At 37.2% G+C, this 20332-nt stretch overlaps 1 pseudogene; it reads right to left on the minus strand.

Moving 5' to 3' along the window:
* Nucleotides 1-20332, minus strand: part of LOC115645135 — a 65652-nt pseudogene that overhangs the window by 19321 nt on the left and 25999 nt on the right.

Consider the following 20332-nt stretch of genomic DNA (forward strand, 5'->3'; position numbering starts at 1 on the left):
GTGAGGATGTCAGAATCTTGGCTCTTTGTTTCTATGCTGTGATTAGTCTATATGATGTGTCCTTTATCATCACTGAACACTGAACATTGTGTTCAAAGCATCTGTCTATGCTGTGTTGTGTGTGTGATGCTTCATTATGTTAATTTATATTGTATTCAAATAAGTTGCAGCATATTGTTTTGCACTGCACTAAAAAATAGATCTTATTTGCACACTTTGGAAATATTCTAATTGTAGGCGAAGCCTGGTGGAGGGAGATTGCATTTGTATTCTGCTTACAAAACAGACCCATTTGATATGCTTCATTTTAACATGCTGTTAGACAATAGGCCTGACATTTTCAAACTTGGATACCTAAAGTTAGCCACTGAAATTCATACTCAGGTATCCAAAATAAGTGGCATTATTTTTCAAAATGGCTGAGCAATTTTAGTTTCCATTGGACTCCAGTGGAAATTTTGCCTAAGTAAGGACTGCAAGATTTGCCCCATGCTTTGAAGAATGGAGAATAAAATGTTGAAAGGAATGTTTCCAAAGTAAACTCTGAAGCAGGTTAGAATTTAGTTTCATAAAGTGTTTTTCTGTCCTCTAGGGCTAAATTATGAATGTATGTGGTGCGGAGTACTAGGAAAGGAGAGGACTCTCTGCTCCAATACAGCAGAGAGGGAGACATTTTGTTATTGGTGTAATATTTCCAAGTGCCCCTAGACAGTGTTGTGTCTTTCTATCCTGTTGCAAAGATATTTCTTGAATGGTCCTGTTGGATGGGGAATGACTCACCTATGCCTTTCTCAGACATGAGTAATAATTGGAGATATACTAATCTTCTAGAATGGAAACAGACCTTAGAAGGTCATTGAGTTTAACCCCCTGCCTCCACTAGCAGAACCAAATACTGATTTTTTGCCCCAGATGAACCCCTCAAGGATTGAACTCACAACCCTGGGTTTAGCAGGCCAATGCTCAAACCACTGAGCTTTCCCTCCACACCAAACTGGAGTAATTAGCACTGCAGGCAGTGGTAACTGATCCCAACCATTGCAGTCTCCTGCATCTGCAGCCCAGTAACGGCTGTTCCCTGCATGGTTACATTGCATTGGCGGAAGGTAAATTGCTCCTTACACTCTCACCCCTCTGGCATATATCTCCCCTTGAACAAGCTTCACTGGAGTTAGCTAGTTGAAGTGCAGTTATTATATAAGGAAAACCATATTTGTTATGGTGCTGGTAATAGGTCACAGTCTTGGACTTAAAACGTGTCTATAGTGCAAGAGAAAATATTGGCCAAAACCAGGAATCTGTCCCTTACTATTTTCAGAGTACCTATGGGATTATTTCCTGTGTATCAATCAGAAAGGGAGAGAAGAAACCTTGATTTAACATCTTATCCAAAGGATGGCATTGCTAACAGTGCGGAATGTATCCCCTGGTATCCCCCTGCAGTGTCAGCATTAGGTGTGAGTGAAAAGTGCTAATGTGTGGAATTCAAGCCAATCATACTTTTGTCCAGAAGTTAGAGTTCTATATTTGAAAAAATACTCAAGTAAAAGGGAGGAAAATGGATACATCAAACAATTTCTGAGTATAAGTGTGATAAAAGCACTTTTAACATGAATGTAAAGATCTGAGCTAGTCAGCTGCAGAAACACTTTCTCTTTTATATGCAGAAATAATTGGAAATAAAATGGACCCAATAAGATATCCACACAAATGGTAAAACAATATATTATATGGGGGAGATAAAGAGAGAAACCACACATTTGTCATCAATAATGATTGGAAATTTGTACACTTGCTAGAATTGAATCTATCTTAGTATGTGAGGACCTCACAGTCTGCAATGTATTAATCCTCACAACACTGCTGTGAGTTAGGGAAGTTCTATCAGAAGCTGAGGCACAGAGAGGGTAAGTGACTTGCCCAAGTTTACACAGGGCATCTGTAGTGAAGCAGGGACTTGAACTCTAGTCTCCCAAATTCTAAGCTAGTTCCCTGACCTTTGGAACAGATTACAAATGCCATTTAAACACACTGGAAAGGAAGGTTACAAAGTTATATATTTTTCTCTCATCCTTCTGGTTCCATGGAATAAGTTATTAGGGGAAAGTTTTCATCATGGCACAAGGTGATGTAACTAAAGTGCCTCTCACTAGTATCAGCTCGAATGTGCTGATGAGCACCTAACTCCCTGGGCACTTCTTTGAAATCTACCCTGCTTTATGGGAATGACATCTGGTTATTAGTTACCATACTTCACCTCCTGTGTCCCCTCACCTGCTAAGCTGTTAGCATTCCCTCCCACAAGTGGCTAAGAGATTCTGCGTTTCAGGTCTGAATGACTTGAATTAGTTAGAACCTGTGATTTGAATCTCAGGAGTGTTGGCTTGGCCCTTTATCTCTCTGAGGGATATAGAATGGGCACTGAGTGCACTGTGTTCTTTCAAATAAGACATTATAAAAACTAAGGTCCTGTACTTGTGTGCACATTAAAGTTCCCATATCATTTTGGGGAGATGAGGGCTTACTCCAATATTACTAGCCAAGTTCCATCCCCCCTCCTCTGCTGCACTAGTTTTCCATATGGTTGCTGTCCTTCTGCATCAGAGATGCTTAGAATCCAATGGTGGGTGAAATGATTCATGTTTATATAAAATTAGTAAAGTTCTACAAGAAGAAAGGTGCCACAAGAATGAAATATATTATTTTAATATTATATATGTGTTATATGTTGGTGTGTGTGTATATATATATTTGTAAGAAGTAGAGCTATGCAATAATAATCATACCCCAAAAGAAACTGGTAAAATTATTACTAGTACTCTTTGGTACCAGATAGAAAAAAAAATACTTGGGTCATTTTTGGTCAATTTTACCTTCAAGGAACATCAGTTTTCAGACAGAAAATAGGCAATTGCCATTTTTTTTCACTTTCTAAAGCTCCTATCTGTATGTCTATCAAGTAAAGGTCAGATTTGAACATACTGTAACTTCTTCTGCCACTCGGTCTCAATTCAAATCTTACACAGAGATCTTTACTAAAATGAAGGATCGCTGGCAGGAGAGGGAGTGTCTCTTGCACAATGGTGGTAAAGGTTAATCAAAGAAAATAGCAAATATATTAAATAAATATCAAAGATATACATAAAAATCAAAGAAAATTGATAGAAATTAATCACTTTAAGCTAAATGCTACAGTTTCCTTTTGGGAATGTAAATACTAGTTATAGGGATAAGTACAAGAAATGAGTGAAGAAGCATTTATTGTATAAGGGCTTGTCTTCACCACGGGGAGATCAACGCTGATGCAATAGATGCAGCAGATATTGATTTAGCAGGTCTTCTGTCAATGGAGCTCAGTGAAGACACTGGGGTAAGTCAACCTAACCTACGTCGAGTCCAGCTACATTATTCACATAGTCAGAGTAGCGTAACTTAGGTCAATTTACCACTGTAGTGAAGACAAGCCTAGGTCTCTACTCCCAAAACCTGCAAAAGTTCCTGTATGTGAAAAATGCATAGTCCGTGCTCAACCAATTTGAGCTTCTTTGTTTTTCCAAGCTATCTATATATGTCCAGACAGTTATGTGATTTGTCTGTGAATGTAAGTGTTTTATAATTTGAGAGCCATGACCTCAGGCCCTTCCATGTGTCGGGATGGGATAACTGGGGAATTGTAAATCTACCTTCTTGTGGATTTACCCATGTGTTACATGATCTATCTCCTAATGTCCCCAAATCCTCCATTTTGATATCATTTAGCGTGTCTAATTATTGTTGCTCAAAAGCCCTTTTGGCGTTTCAGTAGGAAAAAAAGATAGGCATAAGTGTACATAAAATCTGTACAAAGAATTAAGACCTTGTCCGTACAATCAAATTCATGCAGGAGGATCTTTGCGCCTAAACAAAATCCCACTAAATTCAGTGGAAAAGAGTCTGTCTGCACAGAACCTACAAGATCAAAGCCCAAGGCTATGAGCTCCTTATGGCAGAGACATATCATTTTGTCAATAAAGTGCTATTCACACTGCATATGTCATTGTATAAATTATTTAAAATAATTATAATTCAGGAAGAAATAAGCATAATTTAGAATACAAATGGGACTAGAGAAGTGAATAACAAGGCCTCAGTGGATTTTTTCCAGTAATATAAAAAAAACCCCATTACCTGAAAAATGGAGATTTCCCCAACTAAGAATATTCTTCATCAAATTTAGTACATAATATTAGCAATGAGTCCCATATAAATTACTGATGAACATGAAGTATTAGGCTATTGTGTAGAAAGAGTTACTCCTAGAACTGTATCAATATCAAAAAGTACTCAGAGCCCTGGAAAAAAAACACTTTTACTTGTTTTGCACATTTATGAAAATGGAAATATTTTGCTTTCTTACCTTGATATTTTAAAAAAAATATTGAGCACAGAACTGTCATTTTGCTTCAAATATTTTTCTGTGAAAATGTTAAAATTTGTCTCTAAGAAAGATTTGTATAATGAATACTAAAGATTCCTTAATTAAAAAAAATGGAAACAATTTAAATATACATATATTACATACACATAATTGAGGAAACTACAGATTTTGACACTATATAGTGGATTTGAAACTCATTTAAAGTTGCAAATACTAACTGAAACCTAATTCTCACAAAATCAGTCATTGTACTGTACCAAATATTTTATCCATGGTATCTATACTATGCGGTGTGAGTGTTTGGAGTGCAAAGGCTATCTCTTACCACAGAACGTGGTATATCACTGTATGAAAAAATCATTGTTTGTTGGCTCTCCTGTTGCTTTTCTTTTCATGCTAACTCAAAGCTAAGCGCACTTTATTTTCCCCTTTAACCAGAGCATATTTTGTCAACTAACACTCCCAGATTCTTAATCTAATAGAAATGGGTTTTGTAGAGCATAACAAAACTATGAGGCTCATCCTTATTCCTTGCTCTTTTGCACCTGAGACTGGGAAAAACTGTTCCATGTAGCATAAAAATATAAATATTCCTTGATGGAATTTCAAAGATGAGATGCATTCCTATGCTAAATTTTACACAAATCCTTAAATTCATTCTTATTGACTATTAAGCAAACTCAGAAAGAGAAAACATGAGGTTTATCATATGCAAAGTCTGTTGTCACTGTAGCTTTTCCTGTAAGAGTTTCAGATGTGAAATAACCAGTGTCCCCTGAGTTATTGGTAGGTATGATGATACAATGCAGAAGAAAGCTGATGAGAATACTCTGAAGCAAACATTTCAGTGTAGTCTCATTGAAAGCTATTAGGGTGTATGGTACTTAGGCTTTGTCTACACTGGCAAGTGAAAAACAAAACATTTGTCATTCAGAGGGGTTAAAAAACCATCCCCCGAAAGACAAAAGGTTTGCCTACAAAAAGCACCGGTGTAAACAGTGCTTTGTCCACAGGAGCGCTCTCCTACCAACAAAGCTAACGCCTCTCGTTGAGGATAGAATTTTTTGTTGGCAGGAGAGTTCCCTCCTGCCAACAAACAGGAGCTACACTGTACACCTTTTAGAAGCATCGCTGTAGCGTCACAGCCGTGTCGCTAAAAGCTTCATAGTGTAGACATAAAGCCTGTCTTTCCAAGGAGGTTATGAAGTGGGGTGAACAGTGATAATACTATTTTTAAAAACAATCATCCCTCCTGTTTATCTGAGTGTGGGTGTGGCTACATGCATGTAAAAAGAGAGAGCACACAGCCCTTAGCTGCATCTGTTCAATCTGACTGAAACTAGGAGTTGACAGATAAATTAATGCAGTTTGACTTTATATTACACCTATTCTTACTATGAAAATGAAGTCAATTTGAAGATTAAAAAATATATTGTGAAGGATGTTTACCAACTGTATATTGGAAATTGGTGAGTGAGGGAAGTCTAGAAAACCTTTCCTGCTGACATTAAGAGGGCAGGTAGAGAAGTGTGTAATATTGACCTAGTTCAAGACAGATTTGTTTCCAACCACTTCTACTACTAACTTGTTGTCATGGTATAATTCCCCACTCTGAACCTTAGCGTCCAAAAGATGGGGTACCAGCATGAATTCCTCTAAGCTCAATTACCAGCTTAGTACTTGTAGCGCTGCCACCAACCAGGAACTCCAGTGTCTGGTACACTCTGGTCCCCCCAAAACCTTGCCCGAGGACCCCCAAGACCCAGTCCCTCTGGATCTTAAAACAAGGAAAGTAAACCCTTTCCCTCACTGTTGCCTCTCCCAGACTTCCCCTCCCTGGGTTACCCTGGAAGATCACTGTGATTCAAACTCCTTGAATCTTAAAACAGAGAGGAAAATTCACCTTCCCCCTCCTTCTCTCTCCCCCTCCCAGACTCTCCCTGAGAGAGAAAGTAATCCTAACACAGAGAGAAAATTAACTTTTCTCTCCCCCTTCCCTCCTTTCTCCCCACCAATTCCTTGGTGGATCCAGTCCCAGTCCCCTGGGGTCTCACCAGAATAAAAACAACAATCAGATTCTTAAACAAGAAAAGCTTTTAATTAAAGAAAGAAAAAACAGTAAAAATTATCTTTGTAAATTTAAGATGGAATATGTTACAGGGTCTTTCAGCTATAGACACTGGGAATACCCTCCCAGCCTAAGTATACAAGTACAAAGTAAAATCCTTTCAGCAAAATACAAATTTGAACTCCTTCCAGCCAAATACACATTTGAACTCCTCCCAGACAAATATACATTTGCAAATAAAGAAAACAAACATAAGACTAACTCGCCTTATCTACCTAGTACTCACTATTCTGGACATATAAGAGACTGTATCAAAGAGATTGGAGAGAAACCTGGTTGCACGTCTGGTCCCTCTGAGCCCCCAGAGTGAACAACAACCAAAAACTAACAGCACACACAAAGACTTCCCTCCCTCAAGATTTGAAAGTATCCTGTCCCCTGATTGGTCCTCTGGTCAGGTGACATCCAGGCTCACTGAACTTGTTAACCCTTTACAGTCAAAAGAGATATGAAGTACTTCTGTTCTATTAACTCTTACTTATCTGTTTATGACACTTGTCTTTTCACAACTTCCTTCAAATTTAAAACTTTCTTTTAAAACTTCAGAAAAGTCGCTTTCATGCTGGCCTTTCCTTTAATAAACATAACTTTTATCTGTGATGGTGAAAGGTAAGGAAATAGTAGACTAGATATAAATATATACACCAGTATAACATACATTTTACCTTTTCCTTTATAGATTGCTCCTGAAAAGCCTCTGTTCAAATGATGTTGCTGAGTTTATTTTCAGTTTATCAATGTGTATTTAACAAACCCTTTGATTATTCAGGTTGGAAGGTACTATAGGTTTTTTTTAAACATTTGGGTGCTTCACATGATACTTTTCTTGTAATATTTCCACTTTCCAATGTAGTGCTAAGAATAGTCATCTTCTTCTATGTAGGTGCTGAATACTTCATCCTAAAAAGGACAATATCAGTCCTTTGCGTCCTTTGAAATATAGGAATTGCCATACGAGATCAGGCAATTGTTCCTTCCAATCTGGTGTACTATCTCTGACAGCAGCCAGTAGTCAGTGGTTCAGAGCAAGGTGCAAAAATCCCCATAATGGACAACTATGGAATACATGTCCTTAGGGGAAGTTTCTTTTCAGCACGTAGAAGGCACTGGTGCCCAGTGGATTCCACAGTTTAATTTCTAGTCTGTTCAAATAAATATATATTCATCCTATCCTTTACATTTCTTCCTTTCAGTGTATGTTTCCCTTTGCTTTTGTATTATGAGAAAAGTTAAATAGCATCACTCAATTTGTCTCCTCTAAGTCATTCATTATTTCATATCCATTCAGCATCTACTATATAAACTGAACACTCCTAGTGTGAAGTCATGTCCCCATTGGACATACAAACTTTTCAGTTTCTCTACATGTAGAATTATCTCCAAGCCTCTGATCATTTTCATCACCCATCTCTGAATTCTTCTTTCTGCAGTAGTCTCTACTGAGACTGGCTGATCAGAATAGAATATTGAAGGGATGAAATCATGGCCCTATTGAAATCAATGGAAAAACTCCCTTTAACTTCCTTGGGACCAAAAATTAATCCTCATTGTTTTGACAACCGTTGATTTATAGTGTGATTATGATACATTTTTCAGAGCTTCAGTTTTCATTTTCTGTCCCATTACTTAGGTATCCAAGCATTTTGTTTTGATTTGCCTTTACCGAAACTGGCTAGCTTGTCCCTATTGCATCATGTTAGACTAGGTGTTTTATAACTCTTTTAAATCCTTATTTGAACTCATTTACATATTACTGAAGGAATACTCACTGGTCTGTAATTCCTATACTCCATCCAAATACTATTTAAAAATATAGTTACAACACTTATTGCCCTCCAGTCCTTCAGTATAGAAGTTGATTTCAATGAGAAATTGCTCTTTGAGTTTGTTTTTGACTAACTTACTCATTTATAAAATGTACCTCTGTGATGATCTCATCTTGTTCCTTCTCCATATCAGCTATATTTCCTATCCTTCTCTTTACTATCTGAGGCAAAGTTATCTTAGTAATAGTGGCATCCCTAACTGATCTCTGTCTGACTTGAGTGTTCCTTGATAGTTGGTGTTTTCTTCCCACTTCCTAGCTTACACCACCATTTTCTCTCAAAACTTTAGCATTATCTCTGCCACAAAGTTCCCAGATCAGTGCCTGATAAATTCAAAGTTTTTCTTACCAACACACTGTGACTTTGAATCTGGCCGTATACTTGGAACCAGACACATTTCAAAGAAAGCTACAGCAGAGGCCCTGGAGTTCAGCCTACTTTCTAATCTAAACTTAGCTTTCAAGATTTCTCTTCTATACTTCTCTAATTCACTGATACCCAGGATGTACCACAGCTAGTTGAGATATTAAATGTGAGGAATAAATTAACTCAGATGTATATGAATAATACAAATAGTGTTTTGATGTGAATATGACAAATGTTATTTCAAGAAAAAAATGGATTGGTATCCACAGAGAGATAAAAAGGAAAGAATATAGGTGACCAGTAAATCCTAGACATTGAATTGCAAAGAGGTCATTCCTACTTAAATGGCATTTCCATAATGCACTGGTTACTTAGTTCACCTCACATGCAATATAGACCCTAGCCATATAGGTGGGATCTGTGCCATTTCTAGCTGCACAGTCAGTTTTCATGTATTCGTGTATTAACATACCTTCTATATTTTGGCTATGCTTTCTTTCATTATCCCTTGTTTGTTTGTTTTTTCTTATGCCTTTTCTGTCTGTGAGCTATTAATTGGGTTAAATTTATGTAACTTGATTTAACTAGATGAGAACATAGGACTGGGAGGGACTTCTGGGGTCCTCAAGATCAGTCTCCTGCCATCTCAGATAACCACCTCATATAATCCCATTCATAAATTTATTAAGCTCCATCTTAAAACAAGTTATGCTGTTTGCCCCCACTACAGCTACCAGGAGGCTGTTCCAGAATCTCACTCCTCTGATGGTTAGAACCTTCTAATTTCCAGCCTAAATGTATTCATGGACAGTTTATACTCATTTGTTCTTACGCCATTTTAAATAGTTTAAATAGCTTAAATAGTTCCTTTCCCTCCCCGGTGCCTACCTTCATGACATTCTTTATGGAAAGCAAACATCATCCCTTTCAGCCTTGTTTTTGGTAAGCTAAACAACCCAATTTCTTTCAAAAGATCCATGACTTTCACACCTAATATGCTATTCACTGAATATTTTTCATGATCACCACATAGCCCGCTGACAGTATTTTGAATGATCAAATTCCATACCGTCACAGCCTGTCTAAATCTCACAAGTGTACTCCAGTCTCCTGGAAAACATATCTATCTAAGGAAGTTTACCCATTCAACCCACACAAGTCCTTTCTCAATCTGCCATCTGCTTTCTGAGCAAGAGGAATAGAGAAAACTGTTCTAAGTTGTGCCTTGCCTAGGGTGTTTCTGTTTAGTTTCTTCAGAATCTGGTCTCTGTCTGTACATCCCTTCAATCAGCTCTGGCCTCAAGATGCCGTACAATAGTGGGGCTCTAAGGGCCAGGGTCTGCTTACACCAGTCATACACATATGTCATTCGGACACAAGTCAAGTGGTCAGGCATTCTGCATAATAAACTGTTTGTCTGTTTTCAACTGATTTTACTTCTATCTACAAACAACTAATTAAGCAACCTACTACCCTTACTGCCAAACTCCTCTGTGCTCGTTCTGTCAGAGCCATTCTCTGAACTCTAGCTACTGTAGCCATATACATTTATATTACCATCACCACCATAGTCTCTGGACATTTCATAGGCAGCAGCCTCCACTGCCAAGAAACTGGATCCAATTCTGTTCTCTAATATTCCCTACTCACTCTAATGGGGCTGCATTGATGTACATGAGATCAGAACTGGGCACTTTGTTTTTGATGCCAAACTATTCCAGTGCAGCTCTTTCTTTAGAAATAAACTTTAAATGAAAAACTATAGATACATTCCCAAAACTTTTTTCTTTATAGACTTTTATCAAAAGAAACTTCACCTCATAATTTTAAATAATTCTGTTTAATCCCTATTTTCCATATTTCTTTAACAGAACCTTATTTGTGTTCTTTATAGCTCATAAACTAATGCAGGAATTCGTCTTTCATGTCAACAAAATGAAGTTTGGTGTAATGTTTTCATACTTGTGCTACTGCTGCCAAGGACAATGGTGAGTTTCTTGAAGTTATTTTGAGAACATATGTATCTGTCAGAAATGCGTATTGGTACTTTATTGTCACTCTCACCAATGCCTTTTGCAGAGCTGATACAGCAGATCATAACATTAAATCACAGTGATTAAGCAGCAGATAAATCCACAACAACCAGTTGCCCCACTTTGCATGTGTGCTTTATATCCACTCATCTCTGTTGGAGAGACCATGTCTATTCGAGAAACAGTTAGACTCTTAGGTAATTATGACAGCTTCTGATGAATACTTACAGTGACATGCTGGTCGATAATAGCTAAAACATTACATTACACAAACAAAGAACAGAGAATTATTTTCCTTTGAGAACATATTTCTAACCCTACTACTTACAAGCATTTCATGTTTTACTTTTCAGGTCTGCCATTATGAATAGCTGTAAAACATTTATTGTATTTAGAAAAATCTCCTTAGACTGAAATGGTCATTCTTTCCTTTCTCCCTCTCCCTCCCATATGTTTTATATCTCGACAGAGAGAGCCAGGTAGAATGTTTTTGTGGGTGTGGGAATGAGCAAAATAAGGTTGAGATATTAATAAGAACATATTTTGATACATAAATGATTTCTTTACTTATATATTTACAGACTGTTGTGCGTAAAGATGCAGAAATGTCCAATTGATTGGAATGCTAATATTCCTATACAAACACTAGATGGACATGTTACAGAAGTGGTATTTTGAAGTGTTGCAAAAGTAGCTGGTAGTAACTGATAAGACCATTGTGTATACATTCCCATTTGGCTGTGACGAGTTTAAAACAGCCATACAGAAGCCAGTGGTGTGGAATAAGGCATAAAAAGTGGATGAAAATGAAACAAATAAGTAAAACCAGGTTTCTGATCAGTAGTGATATGTTCCTGGCCACAAGAGTTATTGAATGGATAGTCACAGAAGCTTGTACTACTATTTAAATATACCAAATAATAACCTCTCAGTTCTCCTCAGGAGGAGTGACTTTTATTCTTGAATCCCGAAGAGCCCTTTTATAGTTTATATAAGGATAAGTTATACCTACCAACTCCAGACATTTCAGGAACACTGGCAGTGTATATGTCCTTTGTAAATTTTGGTTCATTGTCATTGATATCATGGATTTTAATGATAAATTCAGATTCCGGCTCCACTTGTCTTCCTGTCTTTCTGTCTATAGCCGTGGCATGTAGCACATACAGGGACATTTCTTCTCGGTCCAATTTCTTTGCAACATGAATATCTCCTGTATTTTCATCTATAATGAACAGACTGCCAGCCCCATCTCCTGTTAACATGTATTTTAAATTTCCATCTCCTTTATCTTGGTCAGTGTATAGCTTCAGGGAGGTAGAAAAGAAGAATTTTACGAATGTATGTACTGTTATTACAGACCAAATCATTCAGCATATATGAATAAGTCTGTACAAAACTTGATTGTAATTGAGGTCAGCAATGGTTATCTTCTGTCTCACTGTTGGAAAAATTACAAATTTGAGACTCAGTCACACATAAAATATCTCTAAACAAATTCATAAGGACACAAGGGGATGTAGAAGATATAGTAAGAGGAGGCCCTGAGATATAAATCTTGGTATCAGAGGCCTGGTATGAGGCCTAAGGCCTGAACTAAAGTAATGGTCAAGACTTTGCTAACATAAAGCAAAGTTAAGCTGTGAGCCAGAGGCAGGCCCTGCTCACAGAAGCTGGCAAGGAAAGGCTGATGCTGCAAGAAGATACGTACCTAAAAGGTACTGAACACTAGATATCAGAACATTCACATACTTGTACATTCCACACAGATAACAAGGAACAGACTGACCTATCCCAATGACAGGAGCAAAAGGGTAATATGATGGATAGACTTGTTTTGTTCAAACCAACATGTACAAGGTGAGAGGCGGCACCTTACTACGTAGAGGGGTTGTACCTTGCTATGTAGAAGGGTTGCACCTCAATACGTCAGGAGTGATGTGTAACTTGTTTGTATAAGAATGTATCCCTGTGTATAAGAATGTATCCCTGGGGCGGTGTCTTTGTCCGGCCGAGGGGGCAGTGGAAAGTCCCGTCACTGACTGAGCCGAGTCCATTGACCAGGGGACATACTCGTAGTATGCCCTGAATTAGACTAAGAAATCTACAGGGAACTATTATGGTGTCCAATACGGCAATAAACCTGGCCGAAGTGCCTTCGTACCTTACCAGACTCTGTGGTCATTTGGGGTTCTCTTTGGGTCTGCTGTGTCAGCTATCTTCGAAGAGCTGGGACAGCACACAGAGGGAACACACGCACGCAGCCGAGTGATATCAACATTGAACAGAGCAGAGCACCACACTGGTAGCACTGACAACAGAAGATAATACAGTAACATTTATAATAACCCAATGATAATAAAAATGATGTGTCTTTCAACAGTCTGTCCAGAAACCCAGAGAAGTCTCCTTATTGAAGATAAGAGGCATCTAAAAATCTCAAATCCTTTTTGTAAGATAAAATAAGTATTTACGTGTAGAATAGAACCAGTTGCTTTATACCAGTGATGAACAGATCGGCTTTAAGGATTAGAGCTTTCTGAAATTCCCGAAAGCACATGTAGAAGTTCTAACTGAACAACCTTATAGTTCTATTCCAATTTTTTCTTAGGTTCATCTGTCTCAGTTAATGATTTACTCTGTCCCCCCGCCCTCTGGTCCCTTCTATATACATGAAACAATTTTCAAGAACACTAGGGGATAAACTTTCAGAGCATTGCATGGAGTTTAGCAGCTCTCTTCCTGTTAAAATTAAAGGGATGCCACATGGCTAAATTTTTTATTCTTATTCTTCTCATCCTCATAATTCATCATACATGGAAATACATTTCCTTTTTAAGGACACCTGTGATGTGTAATCAGCACAGTTTTCATCATCAAGAAATCCCAACTATGTTCCATCCTATTGGCATCTGACCAGGATTTGATAACTTGATGCGCCATGATATTATTTGGCTAGACAAAGCCATATTAAAAGAAAGATTCCTTCTGTCCATTTTTAAACAGGCACTCATCAGCCTAAAAAAATACTATATGTTATAAGTTGGTGTTCTTCAAGTAGGTGTTCTTCAAGATTTAGTTCCAGAAAATTTCCTCAATACCATTTATTTTTCTGCTGATATGTTCATGCTACCATGCTTGCTCTAACAGTTTCTGTCTCTGCATTTTGTGCTGTTTTCATTTTTAATACTCTTAATACTTATTAATACTCTTAATACTCTGACTGGCTTGCCAAAATGAGGAATAAAATGCTAAAAGATGGAGTTACTGTTATAAAGGGTCACTGTACTGAATTCTGCATTAAGTACCTATTTTTTCCCCCTCTTCCAAGGGCCCAAACCTGTTCATTTTACTCATACTATCAGAGTGTCCTTGTTTACTGTAGGACAACTAGATGAAATAGTTATGGTGTGAGGACAATGTTAATGCCACCTGTAGCTGACCTATACTGTACTTCAAACCATTGGTTGTACTACTGTAGTTAATGGCTACTAACATTCCTAAGGTTTACGTGGGATAGAGTGAAATCTTCACCCAACTAAAATCAATGGAAGTTTTACCACTGACATCCAGAGGGCCAGGATTACACCCATAGTGCCTGATCCTGCAATTACATCAAGGGAAGGACGATTTGGTCTGTATAATGGAACATCTTACATGAGCAAATAAAGCAGGATACGAGCTACAGTATAAACGTAGCATTGGCTCAATGGTGAAACATTTATATACACAACATACAGTATCTCAAAATACTGATCTTTGGTCTTTGTGCTTTTGTACACACACACACACACACACACACACACACACACACACACACACACACACACACACACACACACACACACACACACACACACACACAGAGTCCAAATGCTGTTTTGGTATTTTGGTATCCACTGCATGTGGAGTATAAAGAAATGTCATGCATAAAGATAATTTAAAAACATTGGTCATGATCAATTTTATTTCAAGACGAAAATGGATTTATCTGAATGCCTAGGTTAAAGTAAAGCAGGTTGGTGTTAAATAAATCAGAGACATTGATAACGAACAGGTCATCAAGTGCTATTTCCATGGGCACTGTCATCTTATTTTGTCCGTAATGTTGATCACGGCTACATATGTGGAACTTGCACACTCAGTTTTCATGCATTAATAAATTAACATACTTTGTATATTTTGGATATAATTTCTGTCATTGTCCCTTGTTTCTTCTTCTTTTTCTTGTATCTGTGCATTGTCCAAAGTATATAACTGCTGACTTAAATCCATGTAACTTGTTTAGTGATTTTTTTTCCTGGTAGACGTTTAATTGGATTTGTTTGGAATTCCCAGGCTATAGAACATATGTACATTAGTTCAGACCTAGTAAGACTACTTATCTATCTATCTGGGGCCTGATCTTGCATCTGACTGTATACAATACACATTGGGCCTGATTCTAAAAGCGTTCTGTATGTGGAGCTCCCCAGGGGTGAAAGTAAGTTCAAGGACTTCCTGATACATTGGAGTCCTGAGTGGGGGCATGGCCTAACTGGAAGAGGCATGGCCTTAACTGGAAGAGACGGGGCCTTTCAAGATTTAAAGGCCCGGGGGCTCCGGCTGTGGCTGGAAGCCCAGGGCCTTTAAATCACACCAGAGCTCCCAGCTGCAGAGGAGGCTGGGAGCCTCAGGTCTCAGGGGCAAATTAAAGGGCCCGGGGTCTGGCTGCTGCAGAGCTCCGTGCCCTTTAAATCACCACAGGAGCCCAGGGTGGCAGGGTTCAGGTGGGGATTTAAAGGGCCCAGTGCTCCTGCCAGTCCAGTCTGGCACGGCGTACCAGCTCTTGCCAGTATGTTGGACCGGACCGGCTTAATTTCAACTCTGGAGCTCCCACTGACTTCAAAAGGAGTTCTGCCTGTGGAAGGCTTTCAAGTCAGGGATGAAATCCTGGCCCTATTAAAGTCAATGCAAGTTTTGCTGTTGAATTCAGTGGAGACAGTATTTCACCCTAGGCTTTCATTAAGCTTACAAGCTTTGTGCTTTTCAAATTATTATTTTCTCTGTTATTTTTTTAGTTAAGGACAATTATTTTAATTACATCACTGATGAATCCTCAAGATCTTTAGGGACAAATTCAACCTTGACATAACTGAATGCAATTCTACTGAAGTCAATAAAGTCACTGAAGTCATTTCAATCTTCTGTACTGCCCAGCTGCATCTGGCAATTATACCACCATGTCATTACAGTCCTTTTCAAACAGGAAGTGATATACAATCTTGATACTGAAAGATTGCTTCACCCACCTTCTGCAATGAATATCTGCAGCTGTTAAATTAGTGGACAATGACACTGTATAACAGCATATGAACTAGAGAATGCTCACTTTCATCTTCATAACTTCTATGTTGTTCTCTACTCTGGGAATCCACTCCTTTTGCCTGGGCACCATCCAACTCCCTCTAAAGTCAATGGAATGTCAGAGTTGGATTTGGCCCATTGTTCTCCATGTGACTTTCCTCTCCTCATTCACATCCCTTCTTGACATATATTTCTTTCATGACTCCTTTCTTTGATGATTCACCAGTGGTAAATTAATTTTTAATTAAAAACAAAAAACAGAATAGAAGAGACAATGTATAGAGCCCACTTGATGTTTTGACCATCAGTCTTTGTAGAACGTATATTGCACTGCTTTGCCTGTATCTAATTGAGACTGTAAGGCCCCAGGAGAAGCGATTGTCTTCCTGTATGTTTGCATAAAGCTCAACACATTGTTCACACTCAATAAATGCCAATTTGCCAAACTGAAACTGATTGACACCTGCATGGATTCTGATCCACTAGTCCACCTATTTAGCTTCTTGGCAGACCTTGTGGTGTGGAAGTTGGAAGCTGGTGGTTCCTGTGCTTCCACGGTCCTTATCTTCTCGGCTACCTGCCTGGCAGGAAACTGAGAAGTTGAAAAGTCTGGGAGCTTCACTTACTAGGATCCTGAGGAGCCTGGAAACCCAGAGAACATGTGTCATTTTGGAAACATCAAAATGTTTCTGCTATGGGAAGGTTTTGGTGTTCCTAAAATAAAATATTATGGACTTACAGGTCCACACAAAAAAAAAGTTTTTAGAGATTTGTACCAATTTGGAAAAACAAATTTTCCAAAAACATGACTTTTTTTGTGGACCTGGAAGTCTCTTTCCCAGGCAGCTCTACAAATAAAATATCCCTGTGAGACTGAATGGGGATATTTAAATAGAGAGAATGCAATTACCCAATTGCAGATTTTATTTATTTAATATTCCTCTTCTTGTAAAAAGTATCATGGAGTTTTTAATGGCCTGATGTGATCTGAATCTCTGCCTTACACCTTGCATAAAATACAGCACATCCAGTAACACTGGACTCTGCAACAGTATCACCACATCAGGGAGCAACAAAGTATTTTTTAGGGGTCTCCAATTCCGCTCTTGAACCTTCCTAAGTAGATAAAATCTAAAGAGGGTCACAGCAGAAGGTAATATGCAGGCAAAATATTAGTTTGTCAATCTTCAGGTGCTCTGTATAGATCATTATTGTGCGAATGCTAGCCTACTTATAGAGAAGGAAGAAATTTAGATAGTTTGTATATACTTTGTATAAAAATCTATGGACTCTTGGATGATTACATTATACCTCAACTGAGAACATTTTTGAGGAATACTTATCACTTATTTACACTTTTCTTATGGAGCATAGAAACTTGATGCTAAAATTCAGAAACTCAGTGAAATATTTCTAGGAAACAGTAAGATAGTTTTATTTTCAATACAAAGCCCCCAAAGCAAAACAGTTTTACCTGGTTGTACATTTTCTTTTTTATGTTTCTTATAGCTCTAATTATGAGCTGTTATGTTATTTTTATAGTAGTTCCACAATTTTCCAACAACATATTTTTCCATTGGAAAATACCATTTTCTTGAAATATATATTTTTTTGTGGGAATGTGTTAACTTCAATGATTTTGTTTAGAAAAAAAATAATTTGAATAAGATGAAAATGTTCTATTTCAACCTTATCAGAATGGAATGTTTTGATTTTTTCATTTCAAATGAGATTTTTTTTGAAATTTTTATTTAAATGTTGCATTTCAATACAATCAAAATGTTTCATTCTAATTTTGAATGTTATAAAATATTGTTGAATAATCAATACTTTTTATTTTATATTATACTATCTGAAATCTGAATGAAACATTTTGATTTTACTGAATTAGAATGTTTTGACCTGAAACAAACAGACACACAATTTGAACAATATATTTTGCAGGATTGTTTGTTTGTTTGTTTGTTTTTGCTTGTTTTTGTTTTCATTATAATTTCAAATGAAAACAAATTTAGAAATGTCAGAATTTCCAACAGAATAGAAATTCCAGATTTCAACCAGCTCTGTTTATTTTATGATTCAGCTCTTAGAAATATCACATGAAGTATTTACAACAAACTAAACTTTTCAATAGTCAAAAACATTATTTAAGGAAAGATTAAATGAAATTAACTATTCCTTTGCAGAAAGCCCATCTTAAAACAACAACAACTGGAACATTGCAATTTTTTTTTCCTTTTTAAACCTAGTACAATGTTCATGAAAGTTTCGGCCATCCTGGATGGTAAAGTCCTCTATCTGTTCTTTTATCGCTTATAGAATTAACAGTGACTTTTAAAGTTTGCTCATGGTGCCTCTTCAATGTACTTTCACCTCTCCATAACAGTTAAGTATCCTTGACCTCTCATCTGAAACTGGTCACAAAGCTGTCAATCAGTTTCAATAGTGATTTTGGTTTTAGAGACCACCTGCCCACTAGGAATTGTGTGGAGACAATCTGCGCATTTCATGTCGACTACCAAGCAGTATTTGATGACCAGACATTACTGATTGTGAGCTATGTTTGAACTGGCAGCCAGTGATAAAAGGTTCCATATCCCATTGTCATTGCTCTGTCAATAACACTATTGGAAGTATAATATGCACCACTGTCATAACATAAGCAGCAAAGAATCCTGTGGCACCTTATAGACTAACAGACGTTTTGGAGCATGAGCTTTCGTGGGTGCATCTGACGAAGTGGGTATTCACCCATAAAAGCTCATGCTCCAAAACGTCTGTTAATCTATAAGGTGCCACAGGATTCTTTGCTGCTTTTACAGATCCAGACTAACACGGCTACCCCTCTGATACTTGTCACAACATAGTGCATCCTTGTTTTCTAGCAAATGTACAAATCTTTCTACTTGTATTAAAAACTGCAGGAAAATTCATTTGCCTATGATATAATGCATAGGAAACTTGCAGGATGATAGTTTTAGACATTGCCATTGTGTTGTTTTTATTCAGCAGTTTTCTGGTTTCCTCGCTGAAATAAAATACTTACTTTGTAAAATGGAGCAGTGGCACCATTATTATCTAAATGCAAAATGTGCTGCATTATTTTTGTTAGAGTGGTTGCATATAGTATTGTGCATCTTTATAGCCAAATGAATCTAGTTATAAATACAATTACACCAATGTCCTATAATTTAATTTTCACTGATCCACTATCACACTATTGCTTCTCTTCTACAAAAATATTTAGATATTTAAAATTTGAAATTGAAAATACTTCTCCAACATTTCAAGATTCAGTTACGCCAAAAGAAGCCCACAGTGGGTCACAAACAAATATGATTTGAAATATGTATGTGTTACAGACACAATATATTGTCAAGCTATTATTAAGATATTCATTTATTACTAAAACCAAGTAATAATAATAAGAAAATAATTAGCCCAATCCTGCTCCCATTTATGTCAACAAGAATAGTGTTGAGCTCAAGACAAATGTCATCCCATATATACATATGTATAATTCAGAAACTTTTGCAAATTTGGAGGTGTGTGGAATGTTCATAAAAAACAAACAAAAAAGGGCCCCTTATACATACAAACTATATTTATATTATATATTATATTTAAAGTAAGTAACATTTCATAAAATATTCAGCTCTGCCATTTATCAGCAGTAGAAATTCCTCCCTGTAGGAATATATAGCTTTATTTACTTCTACATGCTCCTTTTCACTAGTCAATGTTTCTAGTAATTGAAAACATCATATTGACTAATAATTTAATTGCCAGGGGTCTAACTTTTAATGTCATAAACTGTAGGTTTTAGAATCTCTGTGACTAACTTAAACTTTCAGTTCTGCAGGGAGCTTCGAAATACTTAAAAAGAAAACAGATAATTCGAATTGCAGAGTAGATAACATTCACTCCTGATATCAAATGTTTTTCCCAGTTTGTGTAATATGCAACACACTGTCAGAAATATGTCTGAATTTGAAATATATTCAAATGAAGACATAGCTCAGACAATGCACTTTAAGGATCCTGTTCTGTGTCTATTAATATTATTCTTACTCTTATACAAATATTTTTCTGCAGGTCTCCTACATGGCTACTTGGAGGCATCCTCAATGCGATTTCTCCTGCTGACTGTTAGACACAAAAACATTTGTGGTGGTGGGAATTAGCTGAGAGAATAATTGAGCATGCTTTGAAAATA

This window comes from Gopherus evgoodei, chromosome 2 (genome assembly GCF_007399415.2).
Source record: "Gopherus evgoodei ecotype Sinaloan lineage chromosome 2, rGopEvg1_v1.p, whole genome shotgun sequence".
Lineage (NCBI taxonomy): Eukaryota > Metazoa > Chordata > Testudines > Testudinidae > Gopherus > Gopherus evgoodei.